The sequence below is a fragment of the Hyla sarda genome, unplaced genomic scaffold (assembly GCF_029499605.1).
Source record: "Hyla sarda isolate aHylSar1 unplaced genomic scaffold, aHylSar1.hap1 scaffold_1480, whole genome shotgun sequence".
NCBI lineage: Eukaryota > Metazoa > Chordata > Amphibia > Anura > Hylidae > Hyla > Hyla sarda.
The window spans coordinates 35,766-56,668 of record NW_026608113.1 but is presented as its reverse complement, the minus strand read 5'-3'; the positions used below and the strand labels follow the sequence as shown (position 1 = coordinate 56,668).

The 20,903-nt window shown below is 46.3% G+C and overlaps 8 non-coding genes and 1 pseudogene across 8 annotated transcripts; all 9 read left to right on the top strand.

Moving 5' to 3' along the window:
- Window positions 1-2,041: 2,041 nt before the first annotated feature.
- Window positions 2,042-2,232, top strand: LOC130308567 (U2 spliceosomal RNA). The gene has a single exon (XR_008857521.1). It is a non-coding gene; the product is annotated as a U2 spliceosomal RNA (small nuclear RNA).
- A 2,087-nt stretch (window positions 2,233-4,319) lies between these two features.
- LOC130308566 (U2 spliceosomal RNA) lies at window positions 4,320-4,510 on the top strand. Its single transcript, XR_008857520.1, has one exon. It is a non-coding gene; the product is annotated as a U2 spliceosomal RNA (small nuclear RNA).
- A 2,089-nt stretch (window positions 4,511-6,599) lies between these two features.
- Window positions 6,600-6,790, top strand: LOC130308565 (U2 spliceosomal RNA). The gene has a single exon (XR_008857519.1). It is a non-coding gene; the product is annotated as a U2 spliceosomal RNA (small nuclear RNA).
- Window positions 6,791-8,881: 2,091 nt separating this feature from the next.
- LOC130308564 (U2 spliceosomal RNA) lies at window positions 8,882-9,072 on the top strand. The gene has a single exon (XR_008857518.1). It is a non-coding gene; the product is annotated as a U2 spliceosomal RNA (small nuclear RNA).
- A 2,091-nt stretch (window positions 9,073-11,163) lies between these two features.
- LOC130308563 (U2 spliceosomal RNA) lies at window positions 11,164-11,354 on the top strand. Its single transcript, XR_008857517.1, has one exon. It is a non-coding gene; the product is annotated as a U2 spliceosomal RNA (small nuclear RNA).
- Window positions 11,355-13,435: 2,081 nt separating this feature from the next.
- LOC130308562 (U2 spliceosomal RNA) lies at window positions 13,436-13,626 on the top strand. The gene has a single exon (XR_008857516.1). It is a non-coding gene; the product is annotated as a U2 spliceosomal RNA (small nuclear RNA).
- A 2,087-nt stretch (window positions 13,627-15,713) lies between these two features.
- On the top strand, window positions 15,714-15,904 carry LOC130308561 (U2 spliceosomal RNA). Its single transcript, XR_008857515.1, has one exon. It is a non-coding gene; the product is annotated as a U2 spliceosomal RNA (small nuclear RNA).
- A 2,080-nt stretch (window positions 15,905-17,984) lies between these two features.
- LOC130308586 (U2 spliceosomal RNA) lies at window positions 17,985-18,172 on the top strand. Its single transcript, XR_008857538.1, has one exon. It is a non-coding gene; the product is annotated as a U2 spliceosomal RNA (small nuclear RNA).
- Window positions 18,173-18,858: 686 nt separating this feature from the next.
- LOC130308583 (U2 spliceosomal RNA) lies at window positions 18,859-19,035 on the top strand (annotated as a pseudogene).
- The last annotated feature ends 1,868 nt before the right edge of the window (window positions 19,036-20,903 follow it).

Sequence of the window (20,903 nt, the reverse complement as noted above, 5' to 3'; positions counted from 1 at the left end):
TGCTTGCTGGCTAGCCAGCTAGCCAGCCCTGTGGGCCTTGCTGCTGCTGCTGCTGCTGCTGCAGCCAAAAAACAAAAGGTGGTGCTGCTGCTGCTTCTGCTGCTTCTGCTTGTGTCTGGCCGCTGTTGGAGCGTCCAGGCACAGGACTTCTGCTGCTGCTGACTAAATGGCCTCCTTAATTGGATCATTTGAGTAGCCAGCACACCTGTGCAGGTAGGGCATGACATGATAGGCAGCTGCCTTGATAGCGGGTGGGTGCTGAATGTTCCTAATTGACAAAATAAGATTAATGCTTATGAAGAAATATAAAATCTCATCCCTTCCCCAATATCGCGCCACACCCCTACCCCTTAATTCCCTGGTTGAACTTGATGGACATATGTCTTTTTTCGACCGTACTAACTATGTAACTATGTAACATAACATGGGGGGGTCTCCTGGCTGTTCACACAGGTGTGTCATTGCTGTACATTGACCATGCATTGCTTCTGTGGTATTGCAAAGGCAAAGACAAATGCTTCCAGCCATCCATTGCACTAATGGATTGGTCATCAGCTGGCTGTCTATGTCCCGCATCAATATAGACCAAAGTACAGAGGGTTAGGCTATGCTATAGTGCACCTACCTGATGCATCAGAAGGTGCGAGGCCCTTGCTAAATTCTGTGCACAGACTTTGAGATCTATGCTTTAGACTGTATCTAAACCTGCTCCAACATGGACTGACATTCTGGCCTACTTTCAGCCGATGCGACTTGTCTGTCGCTGAACAGTCGCTTTTTATGTATTCAGCACCTATGTATAATGTTGTAAAAATGCTCTAGAAGCTAAAGTCGCAGAAATGTCACACATATTTGGCCTGCAACTTTCTGTGCGACAAATTCAGACAGGAAAAATCAGTATAAATCCTTAGAAAATTATCCCCCAGTGTCTCCATCTGCTGGCGGTATTGAATAAGCATTGCTGCACTGATGGGGTATGCATTAGACGAAAAAAAAGAAGAAAAAGAAGAATAATACGCCCAGAAAAGAGGCGAAAAGGAGAAAAACGTAAAAAAACGTGAAAAAAAAGTAAGAGGAAGAGAAGGGAAAAAAAGGTGGAAATGGGTTAAGTGATTTCGGCGGAGAAATATATATATATATATATATATATATATATATATATATATATACGCGCACACACACACATATATATAAACGTATTCTCCGTTGAGATATTGCAGCCGCTGCTGTGTCCAGGCCCAGGAGCCTTAGCACTGTGCTGTGATGTCACTCAATACCACTGACATCACTAGGTGTAAACAACATCTCTCCTTTGCTGTGTATGTGACTATGGAGCTGTTTGGTGATGTCGTCTATTATGGCCTTCATAGAAGCAACAGGAGATTGTTGCATCCATCTAGAACCCTCAGAACTACAGTGCTATGATGTCACTCACTTCCACAGGCCTTGCAGAGTGTAAACAACAACAACCCAGCTTTGTTGTGTATGTAACCATAGGGATTGTGATGTCACCTAGAACCTTCACAGCAGCGACAGCTTTATGAGGAGCATCAGCACTGCTCTGCCTGAGCAGAACCATCACCGCCATAGGTTGTCAAATAACCCGGATTTAACCCACACAGGTAAGTCCAATGGGGTGCAGGCATGTCCTCTATGCTTACAGCTTCCCGTGGGTGTTGGTTTGATACCGTTTGGGGACAGCCAAGGAGGCATCTGCAGGCAACAAAGGTAGGTGTGTGCTTGTGTGTGTGTTTCCTATGCAGATCCTAAGCCCAGTGTCACATGCAAGTAGGAGGAGTAAGAAGGGTTCCTGGCAAATCCGGGTTATGGATTGCATTTAAAAAGGCCCCGTGGGAGTGCAATGGGCCCCTGTCTTGCTGCTTAGCAATAATGGTATGGGTTTAGGTTCTGCTGTGTGTACTGGTGGTTGACTGCCCCCCAGCCCAGAGTGTGCATGGAAAATTGTCTGGCAGCCTCCCTGACAGCAAGCAGTGATAGTGCCCATGAAGGGGACCTTGTTGGGCCCGCCCCTTTCACGGTTATCGCTTCTCGGCCTTTTGGCTAAGATCAAGTGTAGTATCTGTTCTTATCAGTTTAATATCTGATACGTCCCCTATCTGGGGACCATATATTAAATGGATTTTTGAGAACGGGGGCCGATTTCGAAGCTTGCTTCCGTCGCCCTATGCATTGACCCGATATGGCAGTATCTTCGGGTACAGTGCACCACCCCCTTACAGGGTTAAAAAGAAAGATTCCTACTTTCATTGCTACCTGCTTGCTGGCTAGCCAGCTAGCCAGCCCTGTGGGCCTTGCTGCTGCTGCTGCTGCTGCTGCAGCCAAAAAACAAAAGGTGGTGCTGCTGCTGCTTCTGCTGCTTCTGCTTGTGTCTGGCCGCTGTTGGAGCGTCCAGGCACAGGACTTCTGCTGCTGCTGACTAAATGGCCTCCTTAATTGGATCATTTGAGTAGCCAGCACACCTGTGCAGGTAGGGCATGACATGATAGGCAGCTGCCTTGATAGCGGGTGGGTGCTGAATGTTCCTAATTGACAAAATAAGATTAATGCTTATGAAGAAATATAAAATCTCATCCCTTCCCCAATATCGCGCCACACCCCTACCCCTTAATTCCCTGGTTGAACTTGATGGACATATGTCTTTTTTCGACCGTACTAACTATGTAACTATGTAACATAACATGGGGGGGTCTCCTGGCTGTTCACACAGGTGTGTCATTGCTGTACATTGACCATGCATTGCTTCTGTGGTATTGCAAAGGCAAAGACAAATGCTTCCAGCCATCCATTGCACTAATGGATTGGTCATCAGCTGGCTGTCTATGTCCCGCATCAATATAGACCAAAGTACAGAGGGTTAGGCTATGCTATAGTGCACCTACCTGATGCATCAGAAGGTGCGAGGCCCTTGCTAAATTCTGTGCACAGACTTTGAGATCTATGCTTTAGACTGTATCTAAACCTGCTCCAACATGGACTGACATTCTGGCCTACTTTCAGCCGATGCGACTTGTCTGTCGCTGAACAGTCGCTTTTTATGTATTCAGCACCTATGTATAATGTTGTAAAAATGCTCTAGAAGCTAAAGTCGCAGAAATGTCACACATATTTGGCCTGCAACTTTCTGTGCGACAAATTCAGACAGGAAAAATCAGTATAAATCCTTAGAAAATTATCCCCCAGTGTCTCCATCTGCTGGCGGTATTGAATAAGCATTGCTGCACTGATGGGGTATGCATTAGACGAAAAAAAAGAAGAAAAAGAAGAATAATACGCCCAGAAAAGAGGCGAAAAGGAGAAAAACGTAAAAAAACGTGAAAAAAAAGTAAGAGGAAGAGAAGGGAAAAAAAGGTGGAAATGGGTTTAAAAGTGATTTCGGCGGAGAAATATATATATATATATATATATATATATATATATATATATATACGCGCACACACACACATATATATAAACGTATTCTCCGTTGAGATATTGCAGCCGCTGCTGTGTCCAGGCCCAGGAGCCTTAGCACTGTGCTGTGATGTCACTCAATACCACTGACATCACTAGGTGTAAACAACATCTCTCCTTTGCTGTGTATGTGACTATGGAGCTGTTTGGTGATGTCGTCTATTATGGCCTTCATAGAAGCAACAGGAGATTGTTGCATCCATCTAGAACCCTCAGAACTACAGTGCTATGATGTCACTCACTTCCACAGGCCTTGCAGAGTGTAAACAACAACAACCCAGCTTTGTTGTGTATGTAACCATAGGGATTGTGATGTCACCTAGAACCTTCACAGCAGCGACAGCTTTATGAGGAGCATCAGCACTGCTCTGCCTGAGCAGAACCATCACCGCCATAGGTTGTCAAATAACCCGGATTTAACCCACACAGGTAAGTCCAATGGGGTGCAGGCATGTCCTCTATGCTTACAGCTTCCCGTGGGTGTTGGTTTGATACCGTTTGGGGACAGCCAAGGAGGCATCTGCAGGCAACAAAGGTAGGTGTGTGCTTGTGTGTGTGTTTCCTATGCAGATCCTAAGCCCAGTGTCACATGCAAGTAGGAGGAGTAAGAAGGGTTCCTGGCAAATCCGGGTTATGGATTGCATTTAAAAAGGCCCCGTGGGAGTGCAATGGGCCCCTGTCTTGCTGCTTAGCAATAATGGTATGGGTTTAGGTTCTGCTGTGTGTACTGGTGGTTGACTGCCCCCCAGCCCAGAGTGTGCATGGAAAATTGTCTGGCAGCCTCCCTGACAGCAAGCAGTGATAGTGCCCATGAAGGGGACCTTGTTGGGCCCGCCCCTTTCACGGTTATCGCTTCTCGGCCTTTTGGCTAAGATCAAGTGTAGTATCTGTTCTTATCAGTTTAATATCTGATACGTCCCCTATCTGGGGACCATATATTAAATGGATTTTTGAGAACGGGGGCCGATTTCGAAGCTTGCTTCCGTCGCCCTATGCATTGACCCGATATGGCAGTATCTTCGGGTACAGTGCACCACCCCCTTACAGGGTTAAAAAGAAAGATTCCTACTTTCATTGCTACCTGCTTGCTGGCTAGCCAGCTAGCCAGCCCTGTGGGCCTTGCTGCTGCTGCTGCTGCTGCTGCAGCCAAAAAACAAAAGGTGGTGCTGCTGCTGCTTCTGCTGCTTCTGCTTGTGTCTGGCCGCTGTTGGAGCGTCCAGGCACAGGACTTCTGCTGCTGCTGACTAAATGGCCTCCTTAATTGGATCATTTGAGTAGCCAGCACACCTGTGCAGGTAGGGCATGACATGATAGGCAGCTGCCTTGATAGCGGGTGGGTGCTGAATGTTCCTAATTGACAAAATAAGATTAATGCTTATGAAGAAATATAAAATCTCATCCCTTCCCCAATATCGCGCCACACCCCTACCCCTTAATTCCCTGGTTGAACTTGATGGACATATGTCTTTTTTCGACCGTACTAACTATGTAACTATGTAACATAACATGGGGGGGTCTCCTGGCTGTTCACACAGGTGTGTCATTGCTGTACATTGACCATGCATTGCTTCTGTGGTATTGCAAAGGCAAAGACAAATGCTTCCAGCCATCCATTGCACTAATGGATTGGTCATCAGCTGGCTGTCTATGTCCCGCATCAATATAGACCAAAGTACAGAGGGTTAGGCTATGCTATAGTGCACCTACCTGATGCATCAGAAGGTGCGAGGCCCTTGCTAAATTCTGTGCACAGACTTTGAGATCTATGCTTTAGACTGTATCTAAACCTGCTCCAACATGGACTGACATTCTGGCCTACTTTCAGCCGATGCGACTTGTCTGTCGCTGAACAGTCGCTTTTTATGTATTCAGCACCTATGTATAATGTTGTAAAAATGCTCTAGAAGCTAAAGTCGCAGAAATGTCACACATATTTGGCCTGCAACTTTCTGTGCGACAAATTCAGACAGGAAAAATCAGTATAAATCCTTAGAAAATTATCCCCCAGTGTCTCCATCTGCTGGCGGTATTGAATAAGCATTGCTGCACTGATGGGGTATGCATTAGACGAAAAAAAAGAAGAAAAAGAAGAATAATACGCCCAGAAAAGAGGCGAAAAGGAGAAAAACGTAAAAAAACGTGAAAAAAAAGTAAGAGGAAGAGAAGGGAAAAAAAGGTGGAAATGGGTTTAAAAGTGATTTCGGCGGAGAAATATATATATATATATATATATATATATATATATATATATATATACGCGCACACACACACATATATATAAACGTATTCTCCGTTGAGATATTGCAGCCGCTGCTGTGTCCAGGCCCAGGAGCCTTAGCACTGTGCTGTGATGTCACTCAATACCACTGACATCACTAGGTGTAAACAACATCTCTCCTTTGCTGTGTATGTGACTATGGAGCTGTTTGGTGATGTCGTCTATTATGGCCTTCATAGAAGCAACAGGAGATTGTTGCATCCATCTAGAACCCTCAGAACTACAGTGCTATGATGTCACTCACTTCCACAGGCCTTGCAGAGTGTAAACAACAACAACCCAGCTTTGTTGTGTATGTAACCATAGGGATTGTGATGTCACCTAGAACCTTCACAGCAGCGACAGCTTTATGAGGAGCATCAGCACTGCTCTGCCTGAGCAGAACCATCACCGCCATAGGTTGTCAAATAACCCGGATTTAACCCACACAGGTAAGTCCAATGGGGTGCAGGCATGTCCTCTATGCTTACAGCTTCCCGTGGGTGTTGGTTTGATACCGTTTGGGGACAGCCAAGGAGGCATCTGCAGGCAACAAAGGTAGGTGTGTGCTTGTGTGTGTGTTTCCTATGCAGATCCTAAGCCCAGTGTCACATGCAAGTAGGAGGAGTAAGAAGGGTTCCTGGCAAATCCGGGTTATGGATTGCATTTAAAAAGGCCCCGTGGGAGTGCAATGGGCCCCTGTCTTGCTGCTTAGCAATAATGGTATGGGTTTAGGTTCTGCTGTGTGTACTGGTGGTTGACTGCCCCCCAGCCCAGAGTGTGCATGGAAAATTGTCTGGCAGCCTCCCTGACAGCAAGCAGTGATAGTGCCCATGAAGGGGACCTTGTTGGGCCCGCCCCTTTCACGGTTATCGCTTCTCGGCCTTTTGGCTAAGATCAAGTGTAGTATCTGTTCTTATCAGTTTAATATCTGATACGTCCCCTATCTGGGGACCATATATTAAATGGATTTTTGAGAACGGGGGCCGATTTCGAAGCTTGCTTCCGTCGCCCTATGCATTGACCCGATATGGCAGTATCTTCGGGTACAGTGCACCACCCCCTTACAGGGTTAAAAAGAAAGATTCCTACTTTCATTGCTACCTGCTTGCTGGCTAGCCAGCTAGCCAGCCCTGTGGGCCTTGCTGCTGCTGCTGCTGCTGCTGCAGCCAAAAAACAAAAGGTGGTGCTGCTGCTGCTTCTGCTGCTTCTGCTTGTGTCTGGCCGCTGTTGGAGCGTCCAGGCACAGGACTTCTGCTGCTGCTGACTAAATGGCCTCCTTAATTGGATCATTTGAGTAGCCAGCACACCTGTGCAGGTAGGGCATGACATGATAGGCAGCTGCCTTGATAGCGGGTGGGTGCTGAATGTTCCTAATTGACAAAATAAGATTAATGCTTATGAAGAAATATAAAATCTCATCCCTTCCCCAATATCGCGCCACACCCCTACCCCTTAATTCCCTGGTTGAACTTGATGGACATATGTCTTTTTTCGACCGTACTAACTATGTAACTATGTAACATAACATGGGGGGGTCTCCTGGCTGTTCACACAGGTGTGTCATTGCTGTACATTGACCATGCATTGCTTCTGTGGTATTGCAAAGGCAAAGACAAATGCTTCCAGCCATCCATTGCACTAATGGATTGGTCATCAGCTGGCTGTCTATGTCCCGCATCAATATAGACCAAAGTACAGAGGGTTAGGCTATGCTATAGTGCACCTACCTGATGCATCAGAAGGTGCGAGGCCCTTGCTAAATTCTGTGCACAGACTTTGAGATCTATGCTTTAGACTGTATCTAAACCTGCTCCAACATGGACTGACATTCTGGCCTACTTTCAGCCGATGCGACTTGTCTGTCGCTGAACAGTCGCTTTTTATGTATTCAGCACCTATGTATAATGTTGTAAAAATGCTCTAGAAGCTAAAGTCGCAGAAATGTCACACATATTTGGCCTGCAACTTTCTGTGCGACAAATTCAGACAGGAAAAATCAGTATAAATCCTTAGAAAATTATCCCCCAGTGTCTCCATCTGCTGGCGGTATTGAATAAGCATTGCTGCACTGATGGGGTATGCATTAGACGAAAAAAAAGAAGAAAAAGAAGAATAATACGCCCAGAAAAGAGGCGAAAAGGAGAAAAACGTAAAAAAACGTGAAAAAAAAGTAAGAGGAAGAGAAGGGAAAAAAAGGTGGAAATGGGTTTAAAAGTGATTTCGGCGGAGAAATATATATATATATATATATATATATATATATATATATATATATATACGCGCACACACACACATATATATAAACGTATTCTCCGTTGAGATATTGCAGCCGCTGCTGTGTCCAGGCCCAGGAGCCTTAGCACTGTGCTGTGATGTCACTCAATACCACTGACATCACTAGGTGTAAACAACATCTCTCCTTTGCTGTGTATGTGACTATGGAGCTGTTTGGTGATGTCGTCTATTATGGCCTTCATAGAAGCAACAGGAGATTGTTGCATCCATCTAGAACCCTCAGAACTACAGTGCTATGATGTCACTCACTTCCACAGGCCTTGCAGAGTGTAAACAACAACAACCCAGCTTTGTTGTGTATGTAACCATAGGGATTGTGATGTCACCTAGAACCTTCACAGCAGCGACAGCTTTATGAGGAGCATCAGCACTGCTCTGCCTGAGCAGAACCATCACCGCCATAGGTTGTCAAATAACCCGGATTTAACCCACACAGGTAAGTCCAATGGGGTGCAGGCATGTCCTCTATGCTTACAGCTTCCCGTGGGTGTTGGTTTGATACCGTTTGGGGACAGCCAAGGAGGCATCTGCAGGCAACAAAGGTAGGTGTGTGCTTGTGTGTGTGTTTCCTATGCAGATCCTAAGCCCAGTGTCACATGCAAGTAGGAGGAGTAAGAAGGGTTCCTGGCAAATCCGGGTTATGGATTGCATTTAAAAAGGCCCCGTGGGAGTGCAATGGGCCCCTGTCTTGCTGCTTAGCAATAATGGTATGGGTTTAGGTTCTGCTGTGTGTACTGGTGGTTGACTGCCCCCCAGCCCAGAGTGTGCATGGAAAATTGTCTGGCAGCCTCCCTGACAGCAAGCAGTGATAGTGCCCATGAAGGGGACCTTGTTGGGCCCGCCCCTTTCACGGTTATCGCTTCTCGGCCTTTTGGCTAAGATCAAGTGTAGTATCTGTTCTTATCAGTTTAATATCTGATACGTCCCCTATCTGGGGACCATATATTAAATGGATTTTTGAGAACGGGGGCCGATTTCGAAGCTTGCTTCCGTCGCCCTATGCATTGACCCGATATGGCAGTATCTTCGGGTACAGTGCACCACCCCCTTACAGGGTTAAAAAGAAAGATTCCTACTTTCATTGCTACCTGCTTGCTGGCTAGCCAGCTAGCCAGCCCTGTGGGCCTTGCTGCTGCTGCTGCTGCTGCTGCAGCCAAAAAACAAAAGGTGGTGCTGCTGCTGCTTCTGCTGCTTCTGCTTGTGTCTGGCCGCTGTTGGAGCGTCCAGGCACAGGACTTCTGCTGCTGCTGACTAAATGGCCTCCTTAATTGGATCATTTGAGTAGCCAGCACACCTGTGCAGGTAGGGCATGACATGATAGGCAGCTGCCTTGATAGCGGGTGGGTGCTGAATGTTCCTAATTGACAAAATAAGATTAATGCTTATGAAGAAATATAAAATCTCATCCCTTCCCCAATATCGCGCCACACCCCTACCCCTTAATTCCCTGGTTGAACTTGATGGACATATGTCTTTTTTCGACCGTACTAACTATGTAACTATGTAACATAACATGGGGGGGTCTCCTGGCTGTTCACACAGGTGTGTCATTGCTGTACATTGACCATGCATTGCTTCTGTGGTATTGCAAAGGCAAAGACAAATGCTTCCAGCCATCCATTGCACTAATGGATTGGTCATCAGCTGGCTGTCTATGTCCCGCATCAATATAGACCAAAGTACAGAGGGTTAGGCTATGCTATAGTGCACCTACCTGATGCATCAGAAGGTGCGAGGCCCTTGCTAAATTCTGTGCACAGACTTTGAGATCTATGCTTTAGACTGTATCTAAACCTGCTCCAACATGGACTGACATTCTGGCCTACTTTCAGCCGATGCGACTTGTCTGTCGCTGAACAGTCGCTTTTTATGTATTCAGCACCTATGTATAATGTTGTAAAAATGCTCTAGAAGCTAAAGTCGCAGAAATGTCACACATATTTGGCCTGCAACTTTCTGTGCGACAAATTCAGACAGGAAAAATCAGTATAAATCCTTAGAAAATTATCCCCCAGTGTCTCCATCTGCTGGCGGTATTGAATAAGCATTGCTGCACTGATGGGGTATGCATTAGACGAAAAAAAAGAAGAAAAAGAAGAATAATACGCCCAGAAAAGAGGCGAAAAGGAGAAAAACGTAAAAAAACGTGAAAAAAAAGTAAGAGGAAGAGAAGGGAAAAAAAGGTGGAAATGGGTTTAAAAGTGATTTCGGCGGAGAAATATATATATATATATATATATATATATATATATATATATATATATACGCGCACACACACACATATATATAAACGTATTCTCCGTTGAGATATTGCAGCCGCTGCTGTGTCCAGGCCCAGGAGCCTTAGCACTGTGCTGTGATGTCACTCAATACCACTGACATCACTAGGTGTAAACAACATCTCTCCTTTGCTGTGTATGTGACTATGGAGCTGTTTGGTGATGTCGTCTATTATGGCCTTCATAGAAGCAACAGGAGATTGTTGCATCCATCTAGAACCCTCAGAACTACAGTGCTATGATGTCACTCACTTCCACAGGCCTTGCAGAGTGTAAACAACAACAACCCAGCTTTGTTGTGTATGTAACCATAGGGATTGTGATGTCACCTAGAACCTTCACAGCAGCGACAGCTTTATGAGGAGCATCAGCACTGCTCTGCCTGAGCAGAACCATCACCGCCATAGGTTGTCAAATAACCCGGATTTAACCCACACAGGTAAGTCCAATGGGGTGCAGGCATGTCCTCTATGCTTACAGCTTCCCGTGGGTGTTGGTTTGATACCGTTTGGGGACAGCCAAGGAGGCATCTGCAGGCAACAAAGGTAGGTGTGTGCTTGTGTGTGTGTTTCCTATGCAGATCCTAAGCCCAGTGTCACATGCAAGTAGGAGGAGTAAGAAGGGTTCCTGGCAAATCCGGGTTATGGATTGCATTTAAAAAGGCCCCGTGGGAGTGCAATGGGCCCCTGTCTTGCTGCTTAGCAATAATGGTATGGGTTTAGGTTCTGCTGTGTGTACTGGTGGTTGACTGCCCCCCAGCCCAGAGTGTGCATGGAAAATTGTCTGGCAGCCTCCCTGACAGCAAGCAGTGATAGTGCCCATGAAGGGGACCTTGTTGGGCCCGCCCCTTTCACGGTTATCGCTTCTCGGCCTTTTGGCTAAGATCAAGTGTAGTATCTGTTCTTATCAGTTTAATATCTGATACGTCCCCTATCTGGGGACCATATATTAAATGGATTTTTGAGAACGGGGGCCGATTTCGAAGCTTGCTTCCGTCGCCCTATGCATTGACCCGATATGGCAGTATCTTCGGGTACAGTGCACCACCCCCTTACAGGGTTAAAAAGAAAGATTCCTGCTTTCATTGCTACCTGCTTGCTGGCTAGCCAGCTAGCCAGCCCTGTGGGCCTTGCTGCTGCTGCTGCTGCTGCTGCAGCCAAAAAACAAAAGGTGGTGCTGCTGCTGCTTCTGCTGCTTCTGCTTGTGTCTGGCCGCTGTTGGAGCGTCCAGGCACAGGACTTCTGCTGCTGCTGACTAAATGGCCTCCTTAATTGGATCATTTGAGTAGCCAGCACACCTGTGCAGGTAGGGCATGACATGATAGGCAGCTGCCTTGATAGCGGGTGGGTGCTGAATGTTCCTAATTGACAAAATAAGATTAATGCTTATGAAGAAATATAAAATCTCATCCTTTCCCCAATATCGCGCCACACCCCTACCCCTTAATTCCCTGGTTGAACTTGATGGACATATGTCTTTTTTCGACCGTACTAACTATGTAACTATGTAACATAACATGGGGGGGTCTCCTGGCTGTTCACACAGGTGTGTCATTGCTGTACATTGACCATGCATTGCTTCTGTGGTATTGCAAAGGCAAAGACAAATGCTTCCAGCCATCCATTGCACTAATGGATTGGTCATCAGCTGGCTGTCTATGTCCCGCATCAATATAGACCAAAGTACAGAGGGTTAGGCTATGCTATAGTGCACCTACCTGATGCATCAGAAGGTGCGAGGCCCTTGCTAAATTCTGTGCACAGACTTTGAGATCTATGCTTTAGACTGTATCTAAACCTGCTCCAACATGGACTGACATTCTGGCCTACTTTCAGCCGATGCGACTTGTCTGTCGCTGAACAGTCGCTTTTTATGTATTCAGCACCTATGTATAATGTTGTAAAAATGCTCTAGAAGCTAAAGTCGCAGAAATGTCACACATATTTGGCCTGCAACTTTCTGTGCGACAAATTCAGACAGGAAAAATCAGTATAAATCCTTAGAAAATTATCCCCCAGTGTCTCCATCTGCTGGCGGTATTGAATAAGCATTGCTGCACTGATGGGGTATGCATTAGACGAAAAAAAAGAAGAAAAAGAAGAATAATACGCCCAGAAAAGAGGCGAAAAGGAGAAAAACGTAAAAAAACGTGAAAAAAAAGTAAGAGGAAGAGAAGGGAAAAAAAGGTGGAAATGGGTTTAAAAGTGATTTCGGCGGAGAAATATATATATATATATATATATATATATATATATATACGCGCACACACACACATATATATAAACGTATTCTCCGTTGAGATATTGCAGCCGCTGCTGTGTCCAGGCCCAGGAGCCTTAGCACTGTGCTGTGATGTCACTCAATACCACTGACATCACTAGGTGTAAACAACATCTCTCCTTTGCTGTGTATGTGACTATGGAGCTGTTTGGTGATGTCGTCTATTATGGCCTTCATAGAAGCAACAGGAGATTGTTGCATCCATCTAGAACCCTCAGAACTACAGTGCTATGATGTCACTCACTTCCACAGGCCTTGCAGAGTGTAAACAACAACAACCCAGCTTTGTTGTGTATGTAACCATAGGGATTGTGATGTCACCTAGAACCTTCACAGCAGCGACAGCTTTATGAGGAGCATCAGCACTGCTCTGCCTGAGCAGAACCATCACCGCCATAGGTTGTCAAATAACCCGGATTTAACCCACACAGGTAAGTCCAATGGGGTGCAGGCATGTCCTCTATGCTTACAGCTTCCCGTGGGTGTTGGTTTGATACCGTTTGGGGACAGCCAAGGAGGCATCTGCAGGCAACAAAGGTAGGTGTGTGCTTGTGTGTGTGTTTCCTATGCAGATCCTAAGCCCAGTGTCACATGCAAGTAGGAGGAGTAAGAAGGGTTCCTGGCAAATCCGGGTTATGGATTGCATTTAAAAAGGCCCCGTGGGAGTGCAATGGGCCCCTGTCTTGCTGCTTAGCAATAATGGTATGGGTTTAGGTTCTGCTGTGTGTACTGGTGGTTGACTGCCCCCCAGCCCAGAGTGTGCATGGAAAATTGTCTGGCAGCCTCCCTGACAGCAAGCAGTGATAGTGCCCATGAAGGGGACCTTGTTGGGCCCGCCCCTTTCACGGTTATCGCTTCTCGGCCTTTTGGCTAAGATCAAGTGTAGTATCTGTTCTTATCAGTTTAATATCTGATACGTCCCCTATCTGGGGACCATATATTAAATGGATTTTTGAGAACGGGGGCCGATTTCGAAGCTTGCTTCCGTCGCCCTATGCATTGACCCGATATGGCAGTATCTTCGGGTACAGTGCACCACCCCCTTACAGGGTTAAAAAGAAAGATTCCTACTTTCATTGCTACCTGCTTGCTGGCTAGCCAGCTAGCCAGCCCTGTGGGCCTTGCTGCTGCTGCTGCTGCTGCTGCAGCCAAAAAACAAAAGGTGGTGCTGCTGCTGCTTCTGCTGCTTCTGCTTGTGTCTGGCCGCTGTTGGAGCGTCCAGGCACAGGACTTCTGCTGCTGCTGACTAAATGGCCTCCTTAATTGGATCATTTGAGTAGCCAGCACACCTGTGCAGGTAGGGCATGACATGATAGGCAGCTGCCTTGATAGCGGGTGGGTGCTGAATGTTCCTAATTGACAAAATAAGATTAATGCTTATGAAGAAATATAAAATCTCATCCCTTCCCCAATATCGCGCCACACCCCTACCCCTTAATTCCCTGGTTGAACTTGATGGACATATGTCTTTTTTCGACCGTACTAACTATGTAACTATGTAACATAACATGGGGGGGTCTCCTGGCTGTTCACACAGGTGTGTCATTGCTGTACATTGACCATGCATTGCTTCTGTGGTATTGCAAAGGCAAAGACAAATGCTTCCAGCCATCCATTGCACTAATGGATTGGTCATCAGCTGGCTGTCTATGTCCCGCATCAATATAGACCAAAGTACAGAGGGTTAGGCTATGCTATAGTGCACCTACCTGATGCATCAGAAGGTGCGAGGCCCTTGCTAAATTCTGTGCACAGACTTTGAGATCTATGCTTTAGACTGTATCTAAACCTGCTCCAACATGGACTGACATTCTGGCCTACTTTCAGCCGATGCGACTTGTCTGTCGCTGAACAGTCGCTTTTTATGTATTCAGCACCTATGTATAATGTTGTAAAAATGCTCTAGAAGCTAAAGTCGCAGAAATGTCACACATATTTGGCCTGCAACTTTCTGTGCGACAAATTCAGACAGGAAAAATCAGTATAAATCCTTAGAAAATTATCCCCCAGTGTCTCCATCTGCTGGCGGTATTGAATAAGCATTGCTGCACTGATGGGGTATGCATTAGACGAAAAAAAAGAAGAAAAAGAAGAATAATACGCCCAGAAAAGAGGCGAAAAGGAGAAAAACGTAAAAAAACGTGAAAAAAAAGTAAGAGGAAGAGAAGGGAAAAAAAGGTGGAAATGGGTTTAAAAGTGATTTCGGCGGAGAAATATATATATATATATATATATATATATATATATATATATATACGCGCACACACACACATATATATAAACGTATTCTCCGTTGAGATATTGCAGCCGCTGCTGTGTCCAGGCCCAGGAGCCTTAGCACTGTGCTGTGATGTCACTCAATACCACTGACATCACTAGGTGTAAACAACATCTCTCCTTTGCTGTGTATGTGACTATGGAGCTGTTTGGTGATGTCGTCTATTATGGCCTTCATAGAAGCAACAGGAGATTGTTGCATCCATCTAGAACCCTCAGAACTACAGTGCTATGATGTCACTCACTTCCACAGGCCTTGCAGAGTGTAAACAACAACAACCCAGCTTTGTTGTGTATGTAACCATAGGGATTGTGATGTCACCTAGAACCTTCACAGCAGCGACAGCTTTATGAGGAGCATCAGCACTGCTCTGCCTGAGCAGAACCATCACCGCCATAGGTTGTCAAATAACCCGGATTTAACCCACACAGGTAAGTCCAATGGGGTGCAGGCATGTCCTCTATGCTTACAGCTTCCCGTGGGTGTTGGTTTGATACCGTTTGGGGACAGCCAAGGAGGCATCTGCAGGCAACAAAGGTAGGTGTGTGCTTGTGTGTGTGTTTCCTATGCAGATCCTAAGCCCAGTGTCACATGCAAGTAGGAGGAGTAAGAAGGGTTCCTGGCAAATCCGGGTTATGGATTGCATTTAAAAAGGCACCGTGGGAGTGCAATGGGCCCCTGTCTTGCTGCTTAGCAATAATGGTATGGGTTTAGGTTCTGCTGTGTGTACTGGTGGTTGACTGCCCCCCAGCCCAGAGTGTGCATGGAAAATTGTCTGGCAGCCTCCCTGACAGCAAGCAGTGATAGTGCCCATGAAGGGGACCTTGTTGGGCCCGCCCCTTTCACGGTTATCGCTTCTCGGCCTTTTGGCTAAGATCAAGTGTAGTATCTGTTCTTATCAGTTTAATATCTGATACGTCCCCTATCTGGGGACCATATATTAAATGGATTTTTGAGAACGGGGGCCGATTTCGAAGCTTGCTTCCGTCGCCCTATGCATTGACCCGATATGGCAGTATCTTCGGGTACAGTGCACCACCCCCTTACAGGGTTAAAAAGAAAGATTCCTACTTTCATTGCTACCTGCTTGCTGGCTAGCCAGCTAGCCAGCCCTGTGGGCCTTGCTGCTGCTGCTGCTGCTGCAGCCAAAAAACAAAAGGTGGTGCTGCTGCTGCTTCTGCTGCTTCTGCTTGTGTCTGGCCGCTGTTGGAGCGTCCAGGCACAGGACTTCTGCTGCTGCTGACTAAATGGCCTCCTTAATTGGATCATTTGAGTAGCCAGCACACCTGTGCAGGTAGGGCATGACATGATAGGCAGCTGCCTTGATAGCGGGTGGGTGCTGAATGTTCCTAATTGACAAAATAAGATTAATGCTTATGAAGAAATATAAAATCTCATCCCTTCCCCAATATCGCGCCACACCCCTACCCCTTAATTCCCTGGTTGAACTTGATGGACATATGTCTTTTTTCGACCGTACTAACTATGTAACTATGTAACATAACATGGGGGGGTCTCCTGGCTGTTCACACAGGTGTGTCATTGCTGTACATTGACCATGCATTGCTTCTGTGGTATTGCAAAGGCAAAGACAAATGCTTCCAGCCATCCATTGCACTAATGGATTGGTCATCAGCTGGCTGTCTATGTCCCGCATCAATATAGACCAAAGTACAGAGGGTTAGGCTATGCTATAGTGCACCTACCTGATGCATCAGAAGGTGCGAGGCCCTTGCTAAATTCTGTGCACAGACTTTGAGATCTATGCTTTAGACTGTATCTAAACCTGCTCCAACATGGACTGACATTCTGGCCTACTTTCAGCCGATGCGACTTGTCTGTCGCTGAACAGTCGCTTTTTATGTATTCAGCACCTATGTATAATGTTGTAAAAATGCTCTAGAAGCTAAAGTCGCAGAAATGTCACACATATTTGGCCTGCAACTTTCTGTGCGACAAATTCAGACAGGAAAAATCAGTATAAATCCTTAGAAAATTATCCCCCAGTGTCTCCATCTGCTGGCGGTATTGAATAAGCATTGCTGCACTGATGGGGTATGCATTAGACGAAAAAAAAGAAGAAAAAGAAGAATAATACGCCCAGAAAAGAGGCGAAAAGGAGAAAAACGTAAAAAAACGTGAAAAAAAAGTAAGAGGAAGAGAAGGGAAAAAAAGGTGGAAATGGGTTTAAAAGTGATTTCGGCGGAGAAATATATATATATATATATATATATATATATATATATATACGCGCACACACACACATATATATAAACGTATTCTCCGTTGAGATATTGCAGCCGCTGCTGTGTCCAGGCCCAGGAGCCTTAGCACTGTGCTGTGATGTCACTCAATACCACTGACATCACTAGGTGTAAACAACATCTCTCCTTTGCTGTGTATGTGACTATGGAGCTGTTTGGTGATGTCGTCTATTATGGCCTTCATAGAAGCAACAGGAGATTGTTGCATCCATCTAGAACCCTCAGAACTACAGTGCTATGATGTCACTCACTTCCACAGGCCTTGCAGAGTGTAAACAACAACAACCCAGCTTTGTTGTGTATGTAACCATAGGGATTGTGATGTCACCTAGAACCTTCACAGCAGCGACAGCTTTATGAGGAGCATCAGCACTGCTCTGCCTGAGCAGAACCATCACCGCCATAGGTTGTCAAATAACCCGGATTTAACCCACACAGGTAAGTCCAATGGGGTGCAGGCATGTCCTCTATGCTTACAGCTTCCCGTGGGTGTTGGTTTGATACCGTTTGGGGACAGCCAAGGAGGCATCTGCAGGCAACAAAGGTAGGTGTGTGCTTGTGTGTGTGTTTCCTATGCAGATCCTAAGCCCAGTGTCACATGCAAGTAGGAGGAGTAAGAAGGGTTCCTGGCAAATCCGGGTTATGGATTGCATTTAAAAAGGCACCGTGGGAGTGCAATGGGCCCCTGTCTTGCTGCTTAGCAATAATGGTATGGGTTTAGGTTCTGCTGTGTGTACTGGTGGTTGACTGCCCCCCAGCCCAGAGTGTGCATGGAAAATTGTCTGGCAGCCTCCCTGACAGCAAGCAGTGATAGTGCCCATGAAGGGGACCTTGTTGGGCCCGCCCCTTTCACGGTTATCGCTTCTCGGCCTTTTGGCTAAGATCAAGTGTAGTATCTGTTCTTATCAGTTTTTCATGCCGGTGGACAGTAACGCCGGTATGGGGCTGGTGGGGATGGGTGCTGCATGGAGGATGCAGGTGTACCAGGGCTTTCCGGGGCTGGTTCTGAGGAATCAGCTCGACGGCTGCCCCGATGTGACCTGTTCCCTCCGGGTCTCGCCATGAGGCTGAGAGGGTCTAGAGCCGAGGTACTTTGTGCCTCGGGGAGTGGTGACCCCGAGGTGCCGAAACTCACTGGGAGAATAGGCTCACTGAGTTGAAGCACGGGCACCATAATCTCTTCACCTTGTGGCACTCACCTCTTGATTCCCGGCCTTCTGGCTAGGATCAGAGAAATTTTTTATAGATCCGGCCGGATGTCCGGGCAGTATATCTGCACACATTCACTTATTTATTTCTTTTTTGTCTCACTGTGTCACTTTTTGCGTGTTGTGTGTTCACAGGATTGGTCAGGATGCGGTAGCCCTTCTGGGTGTCCCTCCTGGCGGTCTAGGGGAGGTGTGTGTGGCCATTAGGTTCCGCACCTCCCTGCAAACACCCCGGGTACTCCTGCTTTGGCAGGGTACCTACCGTAATCGGCTCTGCGGGCAGATACCTTGGCTAACGCCAAGGGGGATGCCGGGAGCATTTGTGGTCCCCTAGTAGCTTCGGCGAAAAGGGACATCGAACCTGGAACCTCGCAGGTACCTTTTGGTCCGGAGGCGAAGGGTAAGGTTTGTTGGGGGGCCTCTCTCCTATCGGAGAAGGGCTTGCGATAGACCGCATCCTTTGTGCACGTTTTTTTAGTGTAACACGTTTGCACTTTTTCTTGCACTTTGGGTGAATCGAAAGCACGTTCCTCGGCTTTAGATAAGATCTGTTCTTATCAGTTTAATATCTGATACGTCCCCTATCTGGGGACCATATATTAAATGGATTTTTGAGAACGGGGGCCGATTTCGAAGCTTGCTTCCGTCGCCCTATGCATTGACCCGATATGGCAGTATCTTCGGGTACAGTGCACCACCCCCTTACAGGGTTAAAAAGAAAGATTCCTACTTTCATTGCTACCTGCTTGCTGGCTAGCCAGCTAGCCAGCCCTGTGGGCCTTGCTGCTGCTGCTGCTGCTGCAGCCAAAAAACAAAAGGTGGTGCTGCTGCTGCTTCTGCTGCTTCTGCTTGTGTCTGGCCGCTGTTGGAGCGTCCAGGCACAGGACTTCTGCTGCTGCTGACTAAATGGCCTCCTTAATTGGATCATTTGAGTAGCCAGCACACCTGTGCAGGTAGGGCATGACATGATAGGCAGCTGCCTTGATAGCGGGTGGGTGCTGAATGTTCCTAATTGACAAAATAAGATTAATGCTTATGAAGAAATATAAAATCTCATCCCTTCCCCAATATCGCGCCACACCCCTACCCCTTAATTCCCTGGTTGAACTTGATGGACATATGTCTTTTTTCGACCGTACTAACTATGTAACTATGTAACATAACATGGGGGGGTCTCCTGGCTGTTCACACAGGTGTGTCATTGCTGTACATTGACCATGCATTGCTTCTGTGGTATTGCAAAGGCAAAGACAAATGCTTCCAGCCATCCATTGCACTAATGGATTGGTCATCAGCTGGCTGTCTATGTCCCGCATCAATATAGACCAAAGTACAGAGGGTTAGGCTATGCTATAGTGCACCTACCTGATGCATCAGAAGGTGCGAGGCCCTTGCTAAATTCTGTGCACAGACTTTGAGATCTATGCTTTAGACTGTATCTAAACCTGCTCCAACATGGACTGACATTCTGGCCTACTTTCAGCCGATGCGACTTGTCTGTCGCTGAACAGTCGCTTTTTATGTATTCAGCACCTATGTATAATGTTGTAAAAATGCTCTAGAAGCTAAAGTCGCAGAAATGTCACACATATTTGGCCTGCAACTTTCTGTGCGACAAATTCAGACAGGAAAAATCAGTATAAATCCTTAGAAAATTATCCCCCAGTGTCTCCATCTGCTGGCGGTATTGAATAAGCATTGCTGCACTGATGGGGTATGCATTAGACGAAAAAAAAGAAGAAAAAGAAGAATAATACGCCCAGAAAAGAGGCGAAAAGGAGAAAAACGTAAAAAAACGTGAAAAAAAAGTAAGAGGAAGAGAAGGGAAAAAAAGGTGGAAATGGGTTTAAAAGTGATTTCGGCGGAGAAATATATATATATATATATATATATATATATATATATATATATATATATATACGCGCACACACACACATATAAACGTATTCTCCGTTGAGATATTGCAGCCGCTGCTGTGTCCAGGCCCAGGAGCCTTAGCACTGTGCTGTGATGTCACTCAATACCACTGACATCACTAGGTGTAAACAACATCTCTCCTTTGCTGTGTATGTGACTATGGAGCTGTTTGGTGATGTCGTCTATTATGGCCTTCATAGAAGCAACAGGAGATTGTTGCATCCATCTAGAACCCTCAGAACTACAGTGCTATGATGTCACTCACTTCCACAGGCCTTGCAGAGTGTAAACAACAACAACCCAGCTTTGTTGTGTATGTAACCATAGGGATTGTGATGTCACCTAGAACCTTCACAGCAGCGACAGCTTTATGAGGAGCATCAGCACTGCTCTGCCTGAGCAGAACCATCACCGCCATAGGTTGTCAAATAACCCGGATTTAACCCACACAGGTAAGTCCAATGGGGTGCAGGCATGTCCTCTATGCTTACAGCTTCCCGTGGGTGTTGGTTTGATACCGTTTGGGGACAGCCAAGGAGGCATCTGCAGGCAACAAAGGTAGGTGTGTGCTTGTGTGTGTGTTTCCTATGCAGATCCTAAGCCCAGTGTCACATGCAAGTAGGAGGAGTAAGAAGGGTTCCTGGCAAATCC